The 13,729-nt window shown below is 52.5% G+C and overlaps 1 protein-coding gene across 1 annotated transcript in view; it reads left to right on the top strand.

Moving 5' to 3' along the window:
* The first annotated feature begins 333 nt into the window (after positions 1 to 333).
* Positions 334 to 13,729, top strand: part of RNF4 (ring finger protein 4) — a 34,605-nt gene continuing 21,209 nt past the window's right edge. Inside the window, exon 1 of the mRNA XM_055589263.1 lies at positions 334 to 463. The gene's annotated coding sequence lies outside the window, so the exon portion shown is untranslated. The remainder of the gene's footprint in view (positions 464 to 13,729) is intronic.

Genomic DNA, 13,729 nt, shown 5'->3' with positions numbered 1-13,729 from the left:
GGGTAAAGGCCCGGGATCGCGGGGACCAGCCGCGCTCGGGTCCATGGCCTGGTGCGGTCAGGAGGCCAGAGGGGAGGCGGTGGAGATTTCAGGGAACCTAGGCGGAGAGAGGGGCGTGTCCCAGCCGCGACCACGACTCCCGGGAGGCCTTGCGCGCCGAGAGGCGCCGGCCGCTCCTCTCGCGGGAAGGCAGGAGCTTTTTTGAGTTCGCGGGCGTGGGCGGGGCCGGAAGCAGGCGCGTTTCAAAGTGGTGATAGATGGTTTTATTATCCAATAGGGGTGAAAATAGAGCCTCTCCAGGGGCGGACCGCGGGAGTTAGGGACGGCGGCGGCCAGTAGGGAGGCGCGGGGGCGGGGCCGAGGCCCGCGGAGAGGAAGTGGGTCGGTGCTGAGGCGGCGGCGGCGGCGGCGTCGTCTGGTGGAGGTCTCTGAAGCGGCTCGCGGAGGTGCTGCCCTCGCTCGAGTACGTCAACCGCTGCGCCCGCTGAGCCTCCCCAGCGCCAGGCAGGGCTCGACTTCGCGGGGGGCGCGGGCGGCAAGGCAGCGCCGGGCGGGTTCGGGGGGTTCTTGTGGCCTCGCGCGGCCTCAGGAGGCCTTGGCGCCGCGTTCCGAGTAACCGCTGGGGCGCGGTCGACCCCTCTGGGGCCCCGACCCACGGCCGAGAGCCTCTCCCCGGGCCCCGAGCGGGGGCCGCACGAGCCTGGCGCGGGCGCGGAAGTGGGGAGGCCTCGCCGCGGGTGTCGGCCGCCCCGGGCGGGCCGCAGCCTGGGCGCCCCCGTTTTAGGTCGCCGGGGAAACTGAGGCGGCGGGGCGGAGAGGGGCGCGTCCAAGGTCACCGGGAAGGCCGGGAGGGGCGCCGGTCGCGGGCCGGCGCGGGCGTGCGGGGAGGCCGGGCGAGGGTTTCGTCCCCGCCGAGGCGGCCGCCTTTGTGTGCTCGGGCCGCCGCGGGCTGGCGAGTCGGCCGGGCGGAGCCACCTCCAGGCTGGGCTGGGGCTGCAGGCTCGAGGCGGGGGGTGGGCAGAGTTCAGCGGGTCTCAGGCTCCGCGCGCTGGCCGGACGCGTAGCCGCCGAGGCCTGCGGCCCAGCCCGCAGCGAGCGTCTGGAGACGGGTACCTGAAGCCCAGGACTCGGCGCAGGCCGCTTTCCACGTCTTGACCCGTCGAGGGAAAAGGGGAGAGTTCAGAGCCTTGGTAGGCGTTTTCGTGGGGTGTTGGCTTTTGTGTAACTCCAGCCCCTGCCAGTCGACTGTCACGGCCATACTTTCCTCCTCCTGCGCCACTTTTCTTGGAACCACACCTGGGGTCTCCAGCTCTGTGGTCCTGCACTCTGTGCTCCAGTTTAGGCTGCCTTAGTGGCCGGGAAGACTGAAGCGGTCTGCCCAAGGTCACAGCCTGGTTCCCTGACTGCAGAACTAGACCTTTGAACCCAGTGACCAGGAGCTTGGGGGCCCGCTGGTTATGAAAGAAAAGTTGAAGGGAATCGTTTGGCTTTGTTTTTCTGGTGGTTTCCCCTATGAATTTGAGAGCATTCAAATAATGCTGCCATCTGTATGGCCTGAACTTGAGCTTCCAACTTGGACTCAAATCTTGCCTTAGTGCAGTGTTTGTAAGCCTTTTACAATCATGACTCCCCTCCATCGCCAGCCTTTTTTACACATTGTTTTCCTAATTGTTCTCACCAAACAATTGTTCTCTTCCCAATGTTAATGCTGCCTTCCTAGTGTATGCTCTTTTTATGAGGTGTATGCTCTTTTTATGAGCTCTATGCATGTTTATGCTTTGTAAAGAAAAAGAAGGGGCTTTCCCCTCCCCTTTAAGAATTCATACATTAATATTTTAAGTCATCATATTTTGAGGTCTTCTGTGTGCCAAGCTTTTGCTTGGACAAAAACAGGCGTGGTACAGACCCTGGTGGAGCTGAGGAGCCAGAGTGGAGAGAATGAGGGGTATTCCCCAAGGTTGAAACATAAGACGCGGCTGGAGAGGTATCAGGAACTAGAATTCAGAAGGTCTGTGGTGTGCCTCCACAGTGAGGAATTCAGCATTTATCTGAAGGCCAAGTGGGAAATCACTAAATTGAGTTCTAAGGAGGGAACTTAACAGGGTTAGATTTGCATTTTAGAAAAATCACTGTTATATGTATGAGAAGGATGGTTAGAAAGGTGGACAAAACTAGTTGCTTCAGGACCAGTTAGGAAGAGAGAGAAGGGTAGCTTGGGCCAGGGTAGTGAGTGACTAGGAGCTTCCCAGGTGGTGCAAGTGATGAAGAATCCATTTGCCAATGCAAGAGACACAAGACACATGGGTTCGATTCTTAGGTGGGGAAGATGCCCTGGAGAAGGAAATGGCATCCCACTTCACTATTCTTGCCTGGAACATTCCATGGATGGAGGAACCTGGCGGGCTACAGTCTGTGGAGTTGCAAAGAGTCAGACACGCTGAGCGTGCGCGCGCACACACAGGGACTAGTCACTGAACTTGGTGACTGCCGGTCATGGGAGTTCTTTACTGACTCTTTACTTAAAAGCTTTCAGCAAAGTTTGTGTCTGGGAGTTTATACCCTTGCCAATTTCTGGGAAAGACATGGGGTGCTACTCGATGAAAATACGTGCACAAGTTGGTTGGTTTGTATGTGTTGTGTGTTCCTGTGTATATGTTAGTTAAGTTGCTCATTCGTGTCCGACTCCGCGGCCCCATGAACTGTAGCCTACCAGGCTCCTCAGTCCATGGAATTTTCCAGGCAAGAGTACTGGAGTGGGTTGCCATTTCCTTCTCCAGGGGATCTTCCCAACCCAGGGATCGAACCCCGGTCTCCTGTACTGCAGGCAGACGCTTTACCGTCTGAGCCACCAGCCAAGGGCGTGTATATGTTTCCCATGTCTTATTTTGGAATGATTTATATACATTTTTCACTATCCCCAAATTAGGGATTTTTGAGGGATAAGGTGGCTCCTGTAGAATATTACAAGGTTGACTCTGTTATTGAGTGAGATATGAATCTTATGTGCTCTTCTGACTTACCTTTCCTAAATAGCTTGTTTCTTAGAAGAACTTTGGGGATTTTTAGAGCAAGGCATTTTGAGGTTTCCTCTCTAAGGAGGACGGCCCAGAGCATAGATTCCGCCTCACCCCAGGGTTATAGGTCAAGTGTGAGTAAATGTGGGGCTAAGATAGAGGGTGCCGCTCCACAGGGATGGGGAATTTTCTTTGGAAGGGTTTTGTTTTGTTTTTTCCCCCCGGCATAAGTAAGTCTTGGCAGGTTTATTGAATACCTCATTTAGAAGAGAAGGAAAGGCTTGGAAACGTTTCAGAATGGGTGTTATCAGTAGCCTGCTTGTGCAGAAGAGAAGCTGTGACCATCAGGCTTTCCTGTGCTCCAGAAACCACGTGGTCTCCTGACACACCCAGTAGGCGCCTTAATGGCAGAACGTGCCTCCGGATCGCTGAGGAGACTGGCTTGCTATGTAGATCTTCTTGACACACACAAATTTAAAATGAATGTCTCCTGAATGGCTTTATTACCTGTTAATGCCATTTTGTTTGGGAATTATATTTTTTTTCTTTTTGGTATTTGTTGACTACACCAGATCTTAGTTGTGGCCCGAGGGATCTTCAGTCTTCCTGCTGCATGTGAACTCTTTTAGTCGGGGCATGTGGGATCTAATTCCCTGATCAAGGATAGAATCCGGGCCCCCTGCATTGGGAGCTCGGAAACTTAGCCACTGGACCTCAGTGAAGTCCTTGGAGTCATAATTTCTAGTTGTAGGAGTGTGACTCAGATGTCTCTAAGGGTTACTCTAGGTTTGTGATGTAACAATCATGTCTACTAAATTTAGGAGTCTCTACCACTTAAAAATCCACCCTTCCTGGTAGTTTTGCTTAGCTCCATCTTACGTATCCTGAAACACAGGAGGGACAGAGTTACTACCCAAGGTCATGCAATTAGTAAGCAGACCTAGCACCAGGACCTCAGACCCCAATGTCTGTGTTCCTTTTGCTGGACTTTGTTAGTGTTTATTGTTATATTTTCTTTTTCAAGGAAGGTTTACCCAGAAAGGGCCTAATTATAAATATTCTCGAGAAACTTAATTTTCAGTAATTGCATTGTACTCTTGAGTCTAGTTTCTGTTCCTGAACGACCCCCTCCCCCAAGAAAGTGGTCTCAGGACCTGGGCATTTTCCTGTCTGCTGCACCTCACTTCTCATTTTAACCAAACCATTGCCGAATTCTGCTGCTTGCTATAGCAGACCAATATAAAGTTTGCTGCTTTTCTGAACACCGTCTTGATACTTTTCAGTTCTTAACTAATATTTAAAAACTTGAGGTTGTGGCCTCTTTTTTTCAAGTTGAAAATGCTTCAGATAGAGATGTTCTGTCCTGTTCTCCCGTGATGATCTTCTGGTTTTAAATGTCCCTTTGTTTCCTGGTGGTGATTGTATTTTTATTTGCAGTGTAATGAGGCTCCACTTTCCCCATCTTTTTCCCACCTCAGGACACTCTGTGCCACCCTGAAGAATCTGCCATCTTTTTCAAGTATCTCATGAGGTTGGTAATTTAATTTCAATGGAAAATAATTGTTTAGCTACCATGTTTGTGCCAAGTGCTGTTCAAAGAAGAGGGCATACCCTGATGGGTTTTGACATAGAGTTACGTTTAGCAGATGGAGTGCAACAGAAAAAACAGAGGACGAGGAGTGACAGAAATGCAGTAACATTCCTTTGAGGTCGACCTAGAAGAATGAGCAGTTCTCCACAGTGGGATGGGGTAGGAGACCTTAGGCGAGGTAACAGCATGTGTCGAATCACAGTGCTGCGGCTGGCGTCCACGGCACCTGAAGGGAGGCACGGTCAGTCCTCTGTGGGTTTGTTTTAAATACATGCGTCCAAGTATAGTTGATTTTACTCAATTCTGCTCTCAACAGTTGTTTGGAAGCAAGGATTAATTCCAGCAGGATTGATATTTTACGAAACAGGTTGACTGTAATGGGGCTGTTGAGTTGAGTGTGCATAATTTCATCTACAGATAACAGTAGGTAAACATAGAAAATTGAACTCGGCTGAACCAAGCCCCAAAGACCCTCCCCACCTCAGACACCTACAGCTGCGTCAGTTCACCGCGTGTCTACACTGCCGCCTTTGTTAGGTTCTCACCGTGTATGGGTGTGCAGTTGTCCAAGTTTTGGAGTGTTGTACCCCTAATTCCACTTTTACCCAAAAACTCTATGCACTTTTTGTATTGTATGGCGATTGTTAGGAAGACCTGTGTCTGTCACTGCAAGTGAGGCCAGACCACTTAGTGGTTGGCTCTACACATGAAGGCAATGGGTGCAGTCTTCTGGGAACATTTGTGATGTCCTTGGGTCCCTTGGAGTCTGGCAGATGTTTTTGAGCTCCCATTTAAAGTTTTGACTTCCTCTAGCCCACTGAACGTTCTTCCTCCTGCTTTGCGGCTTTGCCCTTAGAACGTTCCCAGTGTTTCCCTTGTAATAGGTGCTTGCTGTCCTGGGAGCCAAGGACCATTGACTTTACTTCCGAGGAAGCGAGTTGGAGAGGATCTGGATTCCACCACCAAGACGAATGTCTTTAGAGAATTGGGTCTGACTTGCCACTTGGTGATGGCATGTATGCACCCATTAGCCAGCCCACTTGTGTATCTGCTTGAATAGAAGGCCATTGGCTGAGGACCCCTGGGGGCAGAGCTGTTTGAGCCCAGCTCCCCTCTTATGGTTTCCCTGGTGACTCAGACAGTAAAGCGTCTGCCTGCGATGTGGGAGACCTGGGTTTGATCCCTGGGTCAGGAAGATCCCCTGGAGAAGAAAATGGCTACCCACTCCAGTATTCTTGCCTGGAAAATCCCATGGACAAAGGAGCCTGGCAGGCTACAGTCCATGGGGTTGCAAAGAGTCAGACACAACTGAGAGACTTCACTTTGTTTCTTGTTTCTTTCCCCTCTCATGCACATGAAGGCATTCTCTCTGGGGGGCGCTACTGGGCTGCTGTCTGTTGTGGGTAAAAGTCAAAGAGTCACATTTATAAGCTGCCGACTCCCCCCTGCCACCACCACAGCCTGCACCTTGGCCATCCTGGTTGAGTCCACACACATACCCCACCCCCAGCCCCTCCCAGGTTCCTGGTTCAGTGGAAGCAGCAGAGATTCCTAGCTTTGTGCTTAGATGCTGTCGGCACAGGCCTAGCGTGCCTGCTTCCTGGGAGTTTTAGGGTCTGTCTTTTTGGCCTCTGGTATGTTTTCAGCCTCTGGTGGAAATGGATCCTGAGGTTTCCTTCATTATACTTCTCTTGCTCCTGACCCCCTGAAATACCCTAGTTTGTATTGATATCACCAGCCCTCTCCCCGCTGCGCCCTCCCTGCCCCGCGCCCCCCGCCCCACCCCAGCCCAGGCCACGGTGACTGAAAAAAAATGAGAAGTTAGTTAGGGGGGTCGGGTGGAGCAGCCACTGAGCTGTGCTTCTGTGTGTCCCAGAGAAGCCGCCTGCAAAGGAGTGGTCGCAGGACCAAGCAGGCAACTTCTTCCTTCCAAGATTAATTGGTTGAACTTGGTATCTGTTGATATCCCTCCCACTTGTGAAAACCATCCAAACCTATTACCGGTGCAACCTTGGGAGATAATGGCTGTGGAGAATTGAGGTGCCCCTCCCTGCCGGTCTCCAAGGCTTTCACTGACAAAGGGTCAGCCTAATGTTTGGGGGGATTTGTCTCAACCCTGCATGTGAAGCTGTGGAGAAATTCCTGAGAAGAGCTTCATCTAGAAGAGGGTGAGCCAGCACTCTGGTGATATTAGAGTCATAGGTATGTCTTGGAGGTCCCAGAGCTTGGAGGAGACTGAGGGTCCCCCCAGAGGTGCATTTCTTAGAGATGTTTCTCAGCTGTACCCTCTGCAGAGCATTTCTGAATACTTGATTAAATCCTACTAAAAGTATCCAGGAAAGAAAATAAGTTTATTTTTTAATTCTTGTGTTGTGGTAAAATATACATAATGTAAAATAGACCATCTGAACCACTCTCAGGTGTTCAGTGGCATTAAGTAAATCCAGCTTGTTGTGCCGCCCTCACCATCTGTCTCCAGAACCTTTTGCATCCTCCCAGGCAGGAACTCTGTATTCATTAAAGTAAAACTCCTTGTCCCCCACTGTCCCCAGCCTCTGGCAATTACCATTCTACTTTCTGTCTCTGGATCTGATGTCTTGGGACCTCATGTAAGAGGAATTACGCAGTATTTGCTCTTTTGTATCTTACTTCACTGAGCATAGTATCTTCAGGGTTCTTTTTCTTAAGGCTGAATAATACTCTTTTTACTTTATTTTTCTTTTTTTAACTGATTTTCAGAAAACTGAAGTTCATTCTTAATTCTGGGCGCTTGAACCTCAAGGCTGAATTGTAAACAAAAGTAGAACATCTCTATACCCAAAGAGTTGTTCTTTTTCTCTAGTAGAAGCAAAAAACAATCCTCATTGGGTCTTTTGTTTGGAGAAAAGGGGAAAATTTCCTTGAGTGACGAATCCCTGAGCAGGAATGCAGTCCCCTGGCGCCCCTCTCAGGCCTCTGAGGCTGACTGGCTTGGTCAGGGCCGCACGGTGAACGCGCAGCAGGCCCAGCTGTGTGTCTCCAGGCACCGTCAGTGGCACCCCACTCCAGTGCTCTTGCCTGGAAAATCCCATGGATGGAGGAGCCTGGTGGGCTGCAGTCCATGGGGTCGCTAAGAGTCGGACACGACTGAGCGACTTCACTTTCACTTCTCACTTTCATGCATTGGAGAAGGAAATGGCAACCCACTCCAGTGTTCTTGCTTGGAGAATCCCAGGCACGGGGGAGCCTGGTGGGCTGCCGTCTATGGGGTCGTACAGAGTCGGACACGACTGAAGTGACTTAGCATAGCATAGGCACCATCAGCTGCTCTCTGTCTCTGACAGGTCTAGTCCCTATGGCTCCTGGGGGAGATGAGTGGGTGGGCTTCTGGGCCTCCTTTAGGGATCAGTAACTGGGAGGGGGCCGCCCCACACCGCGTGCTGGCTCTCCAGCTTCCTGTCCACCTGGGCAGGGGTGATCAGCCACATCCTGCCAAGTCTCTTCTAGAAGTGAATTGAGCTTGCTAAGAGCGGAAACGTTTGTTCCAGTTCCTTCTGGGGTTGAAAGTTTAGTCGCTCTCATCTCGTAGCACTCACAGTTGTAAGAAGAGCTGTGATGACTGGTTTTTCTGATGTAATACCTATTTATTACTTAATTTATTGATTGTCTTTCCACTTAGAGTGTATGCTCCATGAGTGTCCGTTTTGTTCACCATTGTATTTCCAACCCCTGAAGCAGTGCCTGATTCAGAGTAAGCCCGTGCACAGAATTGTTGAGTTACGCGGCTGGTGGGGCTCCACCCAGGGCTGGAGCCTGCCCGGCACTTGACTCAGTGTCACAGCTCCAGGCTAGGGGCTGCTTTTCCCCCGTGGAAGATGGTAAAACTGAGGCATGGAGGTCAAGTGTGTGTGCAGGGCTTTGGGGCTCATTTGGCCAGTCTCATGATTGCTGTCTGTACAGTGCGCCCTCCTTTGTATAAGCAGGAGGCTCTTAATATTTCTTAAGTTCTGAGGCCTGGTCGTTGACGCGATGGTGCCCGCGGTGTTCATTTAAGAAGCTTTGGCGGGGACTCACCTGTCCTCCCGTGGTTAGGACTCCGTGCTCTCACTGCCGAGTGCCCGGCTTTGGTCCCTGACGGGGAACTAAGATCTCACAAGCTGCAAGGTGTGACCAAAAAGAAATTTTAAAAACACGTGACCTAGACCGTTGGTACTAGCCAGGGCCTCGGTACCTAATCAGTTGCTGATAAATCGGCCTTGCCTTGATGAGACTCTCTAGGTTGAGGCTTTTCTCTGCTTTTACCATGCTGGCATTGAGTCAGACTCACTCTGCTCCTGTTTCAGAAAAGCTTCTTGAGTTGACAGAGATCTGCTCTGTAATTGCCACACACAGGGAGTGCATGACCTGACGTGGCTGCCTCTCATCTCCTGGTCGGACATGCACAAGTAGCCACCTGAGAGCCCAGATGGCAGCAGCCTCACCTGCCCTGGCGGCTGAGGGCGCTGTGGGCCGCCGTGGGCCTGGGCTGGACAGAGCTCCTCACCCAGACAGCTCCCTGGACTCCTGCAGCTCCCTTGTTTGCTGGCGCACACCTTCCCTGCACCTTTTCTGCTGATCCCTCCTTTCTTGGCTTGTGGGACCATAAGGCCACAGAACCCAGCTGCAGTCAACACTGCCCAGCAGTTTCTAGCTGTGATGCACGTAGACATTCACGTGTAGTCAAACGCAGAGGCGTCACATATGATTGTGTGCCACCCCTCCTAGCGTTGGGGGGTCATCTTTCATGTCCATAGTAGCCTCCTGGGAAAAAATCAACTTCTGGCAATAACGTCATGATTGAGTAGACCGTTAAACCTGTGAGAAGGCTGAAGGCACTAACCTTCGCAACTCCCCGCTGCCATCCAGTCGGGTGGCCTCACTTCTCTCCACACGTGCCACTGTCTCCAAGCCACACAGCTCACTTCTGCCTGGATTACTCCACGCCTCCATACTGGTCTGCGTGCCGAGCCGTCCAGGCACTTGTGGGCCTCCTCGTGCAGGTGGTGCCCTCTGTATGAACCCCTGCCTGCCTTTCCCGCCCTGGGAGGCAGGTGGGCCTCGGCTCCCACACAGCACACGGCTCGTCTTGGCAGATCCTCTCCTCCCCTTGCATGGCCCTGCGCACCGGTGTGCTTGTTGAATAGCTCCATCCCTTGGGGCCTCATCTTCAGTGTCACTACCTCCAGGCAGCCCAGCTTGGCCCTCCGTTACAGCTTGGGCCTCCGCTTGCTTGGTCATCAGTGCTCAGCTCCCTGTGGCCAGCTTTCTGTCCTCATTCTAGGTCTTCTGTTTACTGCTGCCTTCTCCTTGAAATGCCAGCTTTTGTCTAACTGATATCCAAGTTCTCCAAGCTTGCTTTCTGCCTTTTGATTCTCTCTTTAGGCTTTTTTGCCCCCCTACCTGACTTCCCAGATTGTAACACAGATTCTAAAACCTCTCCCTCCACCCTAGTTCTCCTGAGATTTTCAGCTGCCTTTGGACCTTTCTCCTTGGATACCCACATGCAACATCTCTAAAATTAAGGTGTCTGCCTTGTTTATCCCTTCCCTAGCCCAGTTCCGTGGCGTCACTCCCATGGAATACCTAGATAGATGATCTCGCGAGAGCTGGGCTTCCCTCACCTTCCTGTCAGAGCATTAAGGGGTCCTGGCATCTGGCCTTGACCATTCCCAGTGCCACCCTCTACTCCTCGTCTTTTCTTAGTGGCAGAGACATTAACCACCCTCTCACTTCTGAGCCACTCGCTGCTTCAGTAAACAGGAACATCTCTTTTGGGCAAAGGACTAGCTAGGTGCCAAGTGGACAGAGACCTGACCTCTGGCACTTCTTCAGGTGAGGCATGCTGAGGAACTGCATGGTTTGCCTTGGAAACCAAGGCAGGGGGTGTTGCTGAGGTGGAGTGCTGGCATGTTGGAAGGAGTTCCTGGACACTTAAGTTTGATAAATCTGAAAAACACCCGTGTTCCATATTGTTTCTAGAATTAATACATCTGATTCTGGCTTGTATTTGTGTTTTTAAGACTCGGTGTTCTGGTGTCAAACTGCCCTGGTTTAAATCCAGACTTGGTGTTTACTAGGTGTGGACTGTGGGCAAGTTACTTAAGCCCTGATCATTCTCAGCTGCCTTGTATGTGAAATGGTCGCCATAATAGTGTCTGCCTCCTTGTTGGGCTAGAGGAGGATCATACAGGATGGTGTGTGGAAAGCGCTGTAGTGTCTTACACACAGAAGTGGCCTCTAAGTTTGAGCTGTTGTTGGTTTTACTGTTCTAGTGGCTTCTATTAGCTGCATGACCCAGAACGCTTTGTAGTTGGTGAGGGCCATCTTTCCCACAACCTCTGGCCTCTCTGTCCACACAGTGCACTTCCATGTCCGCAAACTGGTCTGCTGGGGAGGCCCCCCTGACCCTGGTCTTCCCACCTCCATTCTCTGGTGAAATCCAGCCCCTTGGCAGATTTCCCTGAGGCTGGCCTTCCAACCTTTTATGTTCTCTGACCGCTGACCTTTATTATCCCCTGAGGGAGAACCAGGCAGGGGGTGCAGCAGAGCCTGGGGCTGCAGGTGGGCGGCGGGGAGCAGGGAGGGTGTGCACGCCGAGGAGCGCGGCGCCCTCTGGCGCAGCTGCTGGACTCGTCTGGAGCAACAGTGTTTGAAAACCTAAAGCTTAAAGCAAGTAGGAGGCAAGAGGCTTGGGAGTAACCAAGGTCTGTACATTAAATTATTTCCTTGTGCTCAGCAGACAGGTCATTGTCAGTGACATTTGTATCAGATTCTTCTCAATTCTGAGAGAGATTGCTGGAATGGATGAATTCTGGGTTAGGACCCAGGAGGCCCAGTGGCTCTGGAGCCACGTGTGATCTGGTCTTGTGAGTCCCTAGGGCTGTGGAGCTGCCGCCGCCTCCCATGCCCACCAGGTGGGCTGTCTTCATGTCTGCTGAAGGAGGCGCTTGTGCCAATCTTAGTGAGGACACCCCTGGGCCGGCTTGAGGGTGTCAGGCGAGGTCATGCAGTAGGCCAGCTGCGAGCCTCCCTGCAGAGAGTGAGGCAGCGGAGAGACTGGCTAAGGCACCCGTGGCGCCGGGGGAGGCTCAAGGGAGGGCGGTGTGTATGCGTATGGCTGATGCTGACGTATGACAGTATCCAACACAGCACTGTAAAGCAGCTACCTGCTGATGAAAAAAAAGTAAACTACTCGGGGTCTGAGTGGATAATGTGGTCGGGGGGCGCACCCGGATGCAGACTGCCAGGTGCTGGAGAAAGGCTCAGCTGGCTGGACACTCCCTCAGTGGGGCTGCTCCTGGAGAACCTCTGGTCTCTCCCCGTCCTCTTGGTTTCCCTTGCACGGGGCTCATATGCCCCAATTATTGCAACACCTGAGCTGTCTGCTGGCACCCACCCCAGACAGGAGCTGGTGGCTGGATGTATTCACTGCTGTATTCCCAGGGCAGGAGCCATGCGTGGGGAGATGTGCAGCCCGTGGGTACGTTTTGAAGCCGGGTGGGGTGCAGCGGTCCACAGCCTCTTAGGGCTGGGCGTAGGGCTGGGGCTGCGCAATGGGCGGTGTAAGGCTGTGCTGGCAGAACAGGTCCATGAGCCTGTGAAGTGCCGGCGCTGGTCCAAGTGCTCCCTGTGCAGCTCCTGTAACCTCACACGCCATGGAGGTCGGTGCTGTCTTGTTTTCAGTTCAGCTCAGTTGCTCAGTCGTGTCCGACTCTTTGCAACTCCGTGAATCGCAGCACACCAGGCCTCCCTGTCCATCACCAACTCCCGGAGTTCACTCAGACTCAGGTCCATCGAGTCAGTGATGCCATCCACCCATCTCATCCTCTGTCGTCCCCTTCTCCTCCCTCCCCAATCCCTCCCAGCATCAGAGTCTTTTCCAATGAGTCAGCTCTTCGCATGAGGTGGCCAAAGTACCAGAGTTGCAGCTTCAGCATCATTCCCTCCAAAGAAATCCCAGGGCTGATCTCCTTCAGAATGGACTGTTTGGATCTCCTTGCAGTCCAAGGGACTCTCAAGAGTCTTCTCCAACACCACAGTTCAAAAGCATCAATTCTTCGGCGCTCAGCCTTCTTCACAGTCCAACTCTCACATCCATACGTGACCACAGGAAAAACCATAGCCTTGACTAGACGGACCTTTGTTGGCAAAGTAATGTCTCTGCTTTTGAATATGCTGTCTAGCTTGGTCATAACTTTCCTTCCAAGGAGTAAGCGTCTTTTAGTTTTATGGTTTCAGTCACCATCTGCAGTGATTTTGGAGCCCACCAAAATAAAGTCTGACACTGTTTCCACTGTTTCCCCATCTATTTCCCATGAAGTGATGGGACCGGGTGCCATGATTTTCGTTTTCTGAATGTTGAGCTTTAAGCCAACTTTTTCACTCAATAAGGCCTGGGCTTCCCTGATGGCTTAGCAGTAAAGAACTCACCTACTGATGCAGGAGACATGGGTTTGATCCCTGGTCTGGAAAGATCCCCTGGAGAAGGAAATGGCAACACTGTCCAGTACTCTTGCCTGGAGAATCCCATGGACGTAGGACCCTGGCGGGCTGCAGTCCACGGGGTGTCAAAGAGTTGGACACGACTGAGCGACTAAACAACAGATAAGGCACAGAGGAGTTCAGAGTCTTGCCCAAGGCTGCAAGTAGGGGTTTGAAGCTGTGACCTCCGTCCCTGCTGTCTGGCTGTGGAGGTGTGCTCTAACTGAAAGGCCACATGGCCTTCACAGGCCAGGCTTAGGGGTCGGGACTTGATGGGGACCTAGGGGAAGGCTGTGGGGTCAGCTGCTGCTCAGAGCCGTGTTGGCAGCAGGGCAGGAGGGGTCCAGGCTGGGGAGGCGGCAGCACCGGGGACGGGAAGGGCGGTTGGCAGAGGCCCTGTGTTCTTGTCTCTCACACGTGTATGACCGGTCCTCTCCAGCTCCCAGGCTGTGTCTTAGACAGGCCTTCCTGTGGCGTGGCCTGCAGTGGCCGCATCAGCCTTGCCTCGGGACTTGTGAGCCCCATCCTAGACCTACTGAATCCAAATCTAGTTTAACAAACCCTCCAGGTGAGTGAGCCTGGTGCAGGCTCCGCTTTGAGAACGCCTGTCCTTGTGCAAACCCCT

This window comes from Bubalus kerabau, chromosome 7 (assembly GCF_029407905.1).
Source record: "Bubalus kerabau isolate K-KA32 ecotype Philippines breed swamp buffalo chromosome 7, PCC_UOA_SB_1v2, whole genome shotgun sequence".
Classification (NCBI taxonomy): domain Eukaryota; kingdom Metazoa; phylum Chordata; class Mammalia; order Artiodactyla; family Bovidae; genus Bubalus; species Bubalus kerabau.
The sequence above is the reverse complement of the archived record's forward strand: the minus strand, read 5'-3'. Positions and strand labels throughout refer to the sequence as shown.